Below are 11,345 nucleotides of genomic sequence, written 5' to 3' on the forward strand. Positions count from 1 at the left end.
AAAATTGAAAGGGGAACTGTTATACGTGCAGGACCCTCTGTAGTTAAAAGCAAGAACTAACTTCAAACTACCCAGGCTCAAATTCTGACTCTACCCTTTACTTGTTCTGTTACCTTGGCCAATGTAGCCTGTATGCTTCACTTTACTCATCTGCAAAATAGCAATGATAAATCTATTATGAGAGATAAAATAAAATGCTTAGAACAATGCCTGGCTTGGAGTCAGGCACTAGTTCAGTGTTCACATATTATTTTGTTTCATTTGCTTCAGAGTGATAGGCAATGTAACTCCCACGCAGGCTGCATCTCGCTTCAATTTCGCATGCTAAATACTATCAATATTTGAGAATGTGGAGACTATTTTAATCGGACTAGTTGCAGGAAAAGGTCACTGTGTAGAGGTGCCATTTGAGTTAAGTAAATCCTTCATGTTGAGAAGGATCAGCCAGAATATCATCTGCAGGAGAGGAAAAGTCTTTCATGCAGAAGGAGCCACATGAGCCAAGACTGAGGTTGGATGAGCCTGACATGGTCCGGAGACGGGAATCGTGAAGGAGGGAAGTGGACAGACCCTATATCCACATGCTCAGACAGCCGATTGATTTTCAAAAGGGACGAGGAGATTACAAGGTATAGGCCGTTTTAGTTCTTAAACAACACAATTCATGTTTATAGTATAGTTTTGCAACAGAACTCCTGGCTGTTAATTTTATCATTTAAATCTTTGGGTTATTTTAGTGGGCTTTTGATAATTTCTCTTTCCCGTGAGAAAGGAAACAGGACTTTGTTGAAATAGTCTGTCCTTTCCTGAGAGACAGCTTGGTGGTGGAAAAAAAAATGGACTTTGGCTTCACATAAACTTCAGATCAAATGGACTGTAGGTGAATTAAATAATCCTGAGCTTCGGCTTCTGTGTATTTAGGTTGGAAATAATTACTTTGTGTTAAACGGTCTGAAGGAAAGCATCTAACACCATGTTTTGGGCATAATTGCTATTCAAATTGTTAGTTTCCTTCTGCTTTTGATCTGGCAAGGCTTCCCATGAAACTGTCCAAATATGCCATGTCTGATTGCTGTTCTGAGATTGCTGCTTGATTACCTTGTCCCACTCACCTTCCACTTTTATACAATTTCCACCATTCCTTCCTACTTTTACTATTATATTATTGTAATTTTAGCACTACAGCATTTGCCTTTTATTGGAGTTAATCCAACAGTGTATAACCCATTTCCACTCACATCTACATACCATCATAAAATATATTTACTTCATAGCCTTGTTTTTAGTAAGAAACTTTTGAAACTTGGGTGCAAGGGACATTTGTTTCATGCTTACAGGGGATTTTTTTTTTTTGAAATTTGAGAAGAGGTTCAGATAATGTGCATTCTTCTCTTTAAAAAGAATGTTTGAGTAGTATATTGACCTAGATGATCTGTCTAAATATAACCTGGTTTTCAACAAGATATTTGAGTATAGATCTTCTCTCCTCTTTATTGGACATCTGTTGCTTTGTCTGACCAGCACCCTTCTATTTCTTGGAGACATGCCCTTTCCTGACCCTATGTGATTCTGTTGTTAATGTTAATAGCAGGCATGACTGTGATCAGGCCCTGCTAATTGTGGAACCCCATCCCTGTCTTCTCATTGACTGTTGACCCAGGTAGGACCAAAAAAGTTCTTCCATCAGGAATTTTTGACATGTGAACTCTGGAAGAGAGTAGGTCTTTCCTTCTCTAGGATTATAGACGTTAAGGACCATGAAAGTCTAGAACTATGTGGGACCATCTTGCCACCACATGGAGAGAACCTGTTTGAAGATGAAGTCAGACAGAACTGAGAAATAAGAGAGAGAAGTAGATCCTTTACATAGAAACAGCTTGCACCAAATTCTTGGACTTCCGAGTTGATGAGCCAATACATTTGAGTTGGTCTTTTGGTAAGTGTGTCCAAAAGAATACTGACTAAATACACTTCTAATAGAAGTGTATGAAGAGGGACTTCCCTGGCGGGCCAGTGGTCAAGACTCCACGCTTCTACTACAGGGGACATGGGTTTGATCCCTGGTCAGGGAACTAAGATCCCACATTCCTTGCGGTACAGCCAAAAAAAAAAAGTCTATGAAGAGCCATGTTGTAGAGTACCCTGTGAATAAGTGGATGAATGACCTATTTCACAGCACATCTGTTGAAAGAAATTAATGGGCAGATCACTAAATAAACAAATGGAAGCTTACATTTTATTTACTATATAATATGTCTGCCATGCAATTTGTCTATATAGAAATTGGTTTTCCAGAAATTGTCCTGGAAAGAAATAATGCAAAATCTTAAGATGATTATTTCTGGGTAGTGGGATTCTGGGAAAATTTTTTTCTTTTTGAAGTTTTTTTCTTTATAAATTTCCCAAATTCTTCTGTAAGGCATACGAATAGCTTTTATGATCAGAAAGAGTTAAGAAAAAAAAACAAACTTAACGTTTTCCTTTTCATGTTCTGACACATTTAACTATTTATTTAGAGGAATTTTGGCATTCAGACATTTTATCAGAGACATTTGTTGTTGTTTTTCAAGAGTCAGTCTGGAAACCACATAGTCAATATCTGAAAAGATTTTATGCATTGACAAATGCTGTGGTCTGGATGTTTGTGTCTCCCCAAATTCATATGTTGAAATCTTAACCCCCAAAGTTGATGGTGGTTGAAGGTTGGAGCCTTTGGAAGGTGAGGGTGGAGCCCTCCTGAATGGGATTAGTGCCCCTATAAAAGAGATCCCACCGAGCTCCCTGGCCCCTTCCACCACATGAGGATACTAAAAGAAGTCTGTGACTTGACGGAGAGCCATCACCCAACCACGCTGGCACCCTGATCTCAGGCTTCCAGCCTCCAGAACTCTGAAAAATAAATTTCTATTGTTTATGAGCCACCCAGTCTGCAGTATTTTGATTATAGAAGCCTGAATGGACTAAGACAACAACAACTGAACACTAATAAGTCAGATGTAGTGTATATTTTGCTTCCATATATTTTCATTCATATAATAAATAAAAACCCTTAGCTTATCAAGTTCGACTCTAGTTTCCACTGAATAGTTGAAAGAGATTCCCTTTTCATTCTTATCAGTCACTATGCTCAGGAATCTATAATGATCTCTCCTATTATTATTAAGCTTTTCTATACGTTGAGAAGAATAAACAATTATCAGTCTTCAACTTATCATAAATACAACAAAATAAGGGGGAAGAGGGGCTTCCCTGGTGGCACAGTGGTTGAGAGTCCGCCTGCCGATGCAGGGGACACGGGTTCGTGCCCCGGTCCGGGAAGATCCCACAAGCCGCGGAGCGGCTGGGCCCGTGAGCCATGGCCGCTCAGCCTGCGCGTCCGGAGCCTGTGCTCCGCAACGGGAGAAGCCACAACAGTGAGAGGCCTGCGTACCGCAAAAAAAAATAAAAAATAAGGGGGAAGAGAAGCAGGGGACATGCTGATTTCTGCTGCATACTGATTGTTGTAGTATGTGGGTAATCCTGGACACAAAGAAAATTATGCATATGGCTCTGTCTCAGGCACGTGACTGAATTCCTTTGATCTATTTTCATCTACAAAAAGAAGATTCATACTCATTGATAAGAGTCTGTAGGAAATTATGTGGTTTGGTGTCTAAACAATAAATACAAACCAGAAGTTCTGTGTCAACTAGGTTTCTACAAACAAAATCATATCTGAAATAGAATTAGAAATAATAAAATAATAAAAGTAGAATATATTATTGTGGGCTAAACTCGTAACTCAAATAACTATTATGGGAATAGTCCCCCGCCTACACCCCTGCCCCAAAGAAGCCCTTGTCCTAATTCCAGGAACCTGTAAATATGTTACCTTGTAAGGCAAAAGTTATTTTGCAGTTGTGATAAATTGGGCATTTCAAGATGAGGAGATTATCTATGTGGGCCCAATGTAATCACAAGGGTGCTTATAAGAGGAATGTGGGCAAGGGAGAGACAACAGAAGCAGGTGTCAGTGAGGAGAGAAGTTGCTATACTTCTGGCTTTGAGGATTGAGGAGGGCCTGCAAACCAAGGAACATGGGCGGCCACTAGAACTGGAAGATGCAAGAAAATGGATTCTCCCCTAGAGCCTCCAAAATGAGCGTAGCCTTAGGGACACATTTTAGACTTCTGACCTCTAGAACTGTAAGATAAGTAAGATAATAAATTTATGTTGCTTTGAGCCACTAAGTTTGTAATAATTTGTTACAGCAGCAATAGGAAACTAATACAGATTGCCAGATAAAATACAGAATGCTAAGTTACAATTGAATTTCAGATAAACAATAAATAGCTTTTTTTTTTAAGAAAAAGCATGTCCTATTCATCCCCAATATTGCATAGGACATACTTATACTAAAAAATTTGTTTGTTTATCTGAAATTCAAATGTAACTGGGCATCCTATATTATTAAACTAAATCTGGCATCCCTAAATTATTATAATTTGCCTTATTTATTCATGTATGTATTAATTTGTATCTCTAGTTTTATATACCAAGTTTGCTTTTAAAGGAAGATGCTTGTGTTCATCACAAACTGTATTGTTGTGGGGAGTTATGGTATTCATGAAGCTGTTTTTACCTGAAAATTTCTCATTGCAGTGTGAAGATATGTAGTTGAAAATATTGGGTGGCAAAGGCTCTTTTTTGTATGTTAGAAGGAACTTCCTCTCTGGCACAATAGGAAAGTCTATAGATAACATCTCATAATTTTAAAGCTATAAGGGGCCTGAAAGGTCAGGGCTAGTACAGGGCTTGCAGGTGAAACGACTTCAGGGTCCAGGTAGATATAAATGAGTGAAGCTGATTAGTTTAGGACTATAGGAAGTGATGGGGACTGTGGTGACCTACACAGCACATGCCCTGTTTAAAGGGATCGAAATATTGTTAAAACTCTCTGTAAGCAAAACAAAACATGGACTGCTAGTTTGCTTAGGCCCTCTCTCATAGTCTCCATCACCCCAATCAATCCAAATAAGCTCTTATTCTAAGTAAACACAGTGTGCTTGCCAAGCAGATGCAGCCTTCTGAGAAGTTCCTTAGTCCCTTTCAGCCACATTGCTGGTCCCAAGCTCCTCCTTTATAAGTTCCAGAATGTCTACTGAGAAGATTTCTTCTTTAAAAACCATCAAAATTCTTGCAACTTTTAAATGTGATCCTCTGACCAGTAGCGTCAGCATCACCAGGGTGCCAGTTGAAAATCCAAATTCTCAGGTCTCATTCCAGACTTACTGAATCAGAAACTTTGCAGAAGAGGCCCTGCGGTCTGTTTTAAAAACCTCTCCAGGTGATTCCTATATGCACTAAAGTTAGAGAAGCCCTGATTTAATTTCTTGGAGAAAGAGGTATACCTGGTCTTGTGCATAGCCCTGGGATTCCCAGTCTGTTTTGTGCAAAATATACCTGCAGGTGTCATCCACTCCCCTTTCCCCAGGGGATGCTGCTAACTGAGGGCTTACAGATTTCAGGAGTGAGGTAGAGGCAGAAAAGGAATTATGGACCTCCTACTATGTGCTATGCAGTGTGATTGGTGCCAGCAAAGTTGTGCCTTCCACACCATGATTTCCAACTTGCTCTTTACTCATTTTGCAGAAGGAGAACTTTCAGTTACAATCTAAACCTGAGCTATAATTTAACAGCATGGATTTGAAAAACCTAATAGACATTTTTCAGAGCACAGAAAAATTGAGTGGAAAATACAGAGTTCCTAAATACCTCTCCCCCACCCCCAAAATACATACACCTTCCCCCACCATCAACATCTCCCCATCAGTGTGCTATATTTGTTACAATTGATGAATCTACACTGACACATGATTATTACCCAAAGCCCATAGTTTACATTATGGTTCACTCTTTGTTGTACATTTTGTGGGTCTTGAAGAATGTATAATGACATATATCCACTATTACTGTATCATACAAAATAGTTTCACTGTCCTAAAAATTACCTGTGCTCCACTTAGCCATCCCTCCCTCTCCCCTAATCCCTGGCAACAACTGATCTTTTTACTGATTCTTTTTTGCCTTTTCCAGAATGTCATATGATTGGAATCATACAGTATTTAGCCTTTTCAAGTTGGCTTCTTTCACTTAGCAATACGCATTTAAGGTCATTCCATGTCTTTTTGTGGCTTGATAGCTCATTTCTTTTTGTTGCTGAATAATCCATTGTAAGGATGTACCACAATTTGTCTATTCATTCACTTATTGAAGGACATCTTGATTGCTTCCAAGTTTTGGCAATTACAAATAAAACTGCTGTAAACATTCATATGCAGGTTTTTGTGTGGACGTAAGTTTTCAATCATTTGGGTAAATACCAAGGAGCACAACTGCTACATCGTATGGTAAGGGTGTGTTTGGCTTTGTAAGAAACCTGCCAAACTATCTTCCCAAGTGGCTGTACCATTGTGCATTCCCACCAACAATGAATGAGAGTTCTTGTTGCTCCATGCTGGAACCACCATTTGGCATCAGTGTTTTGGATTTTGACCATTGTAAAATGTGTGTAGTGGTATCTCATTTTTATTATAATTTGTAAGTCCTTAATGACATATGTTGAACGTATGAGCAAACATATGCTTATCTGCCATCTATAAAACTTTGATGAGGGGTCTATTTGGATCTTTTATCCATTTTTATAGTTGAGTTTTACACTTTCTTATTGTTGAGTTTTAAGGGTTCTTTGCATATTTTGGATAATAGCACTTTATCTGATATGTCCTTTGCAATTTTTCTCCAAATCTGTGGCTTGTCTTCTCATTCTATTGACAGTGTCTTTCAAAGAACAGAAGTTTTTAATTCTAATGAAGTTCAACTTATCAAAATTTCGTTTGTGGGTTGTGTCTGTGGTGTTGCATCTAAAAAGTCACCTCCAGGGGCTTCCCTGGTGACACAGTGGTTGAGAGTCCACCTGGTTCGTGCCCCGATCCAGGAGGATCCCACACGCCGCAGAGCGGCTGGGCCCGTGAGCCATGGCCATTGAGCCTGCGCGTCCGGAGCCTCCTGTCCCAAAATCCTCTTGACTGTCTCCTATCTTCTTGTGTGTTGTCTACTTTTTCTGCTCGAGCCCTAGCATATTTATTATAGTTCTTTTAAATTCCTGGTTTGATCATTCCAATATCCTTGCCATAACTGAGACTGGTTCTAATGTTTGCTCTATCTCTTCAAACTGTACTTTTTGTCTTTCAGTATGCCTTGTAATTTTTTGTTGAAAACCAGGCATCATGTACAGGATAAAAGGAACTGAGGTATCTAGGTGCTTTGTGATGTGTTGGTAAGGTGTAGGGGAGGGGAGCATTCTACAGTCCTGTGATTTGGTCTCAGATTTTTAGTGAGCCAGGTCCCCTGGGCTGTGACCTTTACAATGGTCCTTAGGTGAGACCATAAGGCTAGGGTGCATAGAGTTCAGTCTTTCTCTTTTCCTAGGTTAGTGAGGCTCTGGTAATATCCCAGTCTGTTGGGCTCTGCTGAAATAGTTTCTGCTGGGGGCAGGTCTTGTTAAGAAGAACAGGGTGTTCTGGTCCTGTATCATAATGGCTCCTTCCCTCGCCAGAATCATGAGATGTTTCCCCCCCCAGTCTTCACTGTGAGAGCCAGGTATGGCTTCTGGAGGTAAACTCACAAAAGCATTGGAGCCACCCTGTGAGTGCCTCCCTGCTGGAGTTTTATTTATTTATTTATTATTTTAATATATATATTTTTTTAATTTAATTTTATTTATTTTTTTATACAGCAAGTTCTCATTAGTTATACATTTTATACATATTAGTGTATGTACGTCAATCCCAATCTCCCAATTCGTCACACCACCACCACCCCCTGCTACGTTACCCGCCTTGGTGTCCATACGTTTGTTCTCTACATCTGTGTCCCAATTTCTGCCCTGCAAACCAGTTCATCTGTACCATTTTTCTAGGTTCCACATATATGTGTTAATATACGATATTTGTTTTTCTCTTTCTGACTTACTTCACTCTGTATGACGGTCTCTAGGCCCATCCATGTCTCTACAAATGACCCAATTTCATTCCTTTTTCATGGCTGAGTAATATTCCATTGTATACATGTACCACATCTTTATCCATTCGTCTGTTGATGGGCATTTAGGTTGCTTCCATGTCCTGGCTATTGTAAATAATGCTGTAATGAATATTGGGGTGCATGTGTCTTTTTGAATTATGGTTTTCTCTGGGTATATGCCCAGTAGTGGGATTGCTGGGTCATACGGTAGTTCTATTTGTAGTTTTTTAAGGAACCTCCATACTGTTCTCCATAGTGGCTGTACCAATTTACATTTCCACCAACAGTGCAAGAGGGTTCCCTTTTCTCCACACCCTCTCTAGCATTTGTTGTGTGTAGATTTTCTGATGATGCCCATTCTAATTAGTGTGAGGTGATACCTCATTGTAGTTTTGATTTGCATTTCTCTAATAATTAGTGATGTTGAGCATAATTTCATGTGCTTCTTGGCCATCTGTATATCTTCTTTGGAGAAATGTCTATTTAAGTCTTCTGCCCATTTTTGATTGGGTTTGTTTTTTTAATATTGAGCTGCATGAGTTGTTTATATATTTTGGAGATTAATTCTTTGTCTGTGATTCGTTTGCAAATATTTTCTCCCATTCTAAGGGCTGTCTTTTCGTCTTGTTTGTAGTTTCCTTTGCTTTGCAAAAGCTTTTAAGTTTCATTAGGTCCCATTTGTTTATTTTTGTTTTTATTTCCATTAGTCTAGGAGGTGGATCAAAAAAGATCTTGCTGTGATTTATGTCAAAGAGTGTTTTTCCTGTATTTTTCTCTAAGAGTTTTATAGTGTCTGGTCTTACATTTAGGTCTTTAATCCATTTTGAGCTTACTTTTGTGTATGGTATTAGGTAGTGTTCTAATTTCATTCTTTTACATGTAGCTGCCCAGTTTTCCCAGCACCACTTATTGAAGAAGCTGTCTTTTTTCCATTGTATACTCTTGGCTCCTTTATCAAAGATAAGGTGACCATAGGTGCATGGGTTTATCTCTGGGCTTTCTATCCTGTACCATTGATCTATATTTCTGTTTTTGTGCCAGTACCACATTGTCTTGATTACTGTAGCTTTGTAGTATAGTCTGAAGGCAGGGAGTCTGATTCCTCCAGCTCTGTTTTTTCCCCTCAAGACTGCTTTGGCTATTTGGGGTCTTTTGTGTTTCCATACAAATTGTGAATTTTTTTGTTCTAGCTCCATAAGAAATGCCACTGGTAATTTGATAGGGATTGCATTGAAACTCCCTGCTGGAGTTTTAGCTCTCAGAGTTGTCTACACTGAGCCTCCAACAGTTAGTCCCTTACAGCTTAGGTTTCCTACCACATGCTGCTTCCTGTAGAGGTTTCTATATGTGAGTTTTCTGCTTTGGTAAATTGTGGTGTTCTGTATCTCTCTGTCTGCCTCTCCAAATTCTGTGGCAGTGGTTTGTCCCATGACCTCACTTCTGTGATGAATCTAAGAAAAGTTGTTGACCTTTAGTTTGTTCAGCTTTTTTCTTGTGTGTGGACAGCAGGACATTTCCAAGCTGACTTTGTGTTGGACCAGAAACTGGAAGTCATGTGAAGTAAAAATTTAAAATAGATTTTTTTATTTAAGAAACATGAATATAGCACTTACTATATGCCAGGCCCTGATTTAAGCACTTATAAATATTAATCCTAATAATTACCCTATGAGGTAGGAAAATTATTATCTGTTTTACAGATGGGGAAACCCAAGGCACAGAGAGATTGATTTTCCCAGGGTCACACAGCTAGAAAATCATACAGCCAGGATTCATACCCAAGCAGTCTGTCTCAAGAGACTGTATTCATAACTATTACACTGTCCTGCTTCTTGTAAATGGGAATCCATTTCTATGCCAAGTGTATGAACTTCACCTTAACAGTGAATCTGCTTATTTTTCCTCTCTGTGAGTATCTTAACTTTCCTCTCTTGATTACTTTGCCATTGACATCTATATAGAAAAGAAAGCTGCTATTATTAGATTATCCAAACTCAATTTCTTATGCTTAGACTTGACACACAATTAGAAGTACAACCATGAAGTAGGGTTCATTAATGTAAAGAGACATGAAATCCAACTGTAATCCCAAAACTTACATACAAGCAAGAGTGAGATTAATATTGAGCTTTTACTAACAAGGAATAGAAGCTGTACATGCAGATGTGGTATTCATTCTTGATTGAGAGGCTCCTACAGACTATGTCATTTGTACAACATTCACCACTCTCCTTTAGCCCAAAGCCCAGGGATGCTGCACCTATATCATGACCAACTCTTTATTCAAATGAATGATTTCAAGGGAAAAGTGTCTACTTTTTCTTGTTTTCACCGTTTTCCTCTTCTTAAAGTTGCCTAGGAAGAAAGGCTTAGGTTGTTTCAGAAGCAGCAGCTTCAGCAGAAGTGGGAAAACACCAGATGATGCTGACTCTCCGTGAGGTAACAGTGGACAGCCAAGTCCAAAAGGTGGTATCATGTGGCCTCATCTCTTTAAGAAGAAATATGGTATTATCTTGAGATATAGGCAGCTTCTAAGATGGCCCGCAATAATCCCCACCTGCTTGCCTTCAGGGCCTGTGTAATCCTCTTCTTTGAGTGGCTTGCCTCTGGCCAGTAGAAATCTCAAAATTGAGGGGATGACACTTCTATGATTAGATGGGTTGCAACTTCCATCCCGCCAGCAGATTCTCTCCCTTGTTGGCTTTGATGATGCAAGTTTCTACATTGGTGGGCCCGTGTGGCAAGGTGCTGAGAATGTCCTCCAGCCAACAGCCTTGTAGATATTGAGACCCACAATCCACAGCACAAATAGAGTTGAATACTGCCAAGAATCACATAAGTGAGCGTGGAAACATGCATCCCAAATTAAGCTTTCAGATGAGACCCCAGCCCTGGCCAACATCTTGATTGCAGCCTTTAGAGAGAATTGTAAGCAGATCCAGCTGAGCTGTGCCTGTATTCCTGCCTCACAGAAACTGTGATAATAAACGTGTGTTGTTTAAGCTGCTAAGAAACAATAGACAGCTAATGCCATTCCTACCACAAACTATTCTCAGGTAAGCGTTACCTTCGGACTTCATATTTCATTGGCCTAGTCTCATCTTGTTGATGGTGCAAAGAAAATCTCCATTTGACATTTTTTGCAACCTTTGAATCCATCAAAATACCGCTAAAATATTTTATAAAGAAGTTTGTAACACATAAAGTGGAGATCTGTATCACTGAAGTGTACTTTTTTTAGTGATCAGGAACATTTTTTTTTTTTTTTTTTTTTTTTTTTT

This window comes from Lipotes vexillifer, unplaced genomic scaffold, assembly GCF_000442215.2.
Source record: "Lipotes vexillifer unplaced genomic scaffold, Lipotes_vexillifer_v1.1 scaffold231, whole genome shotgun sequence".
In the NCBI taxonomy this organism is placed as follows: domain Eukaryota; kingdom Metazoa; phylum Chordata; class Mammalia; order Artiodactyla; family Lipotidae; genus Lipotes; species Lipotes vexillifer.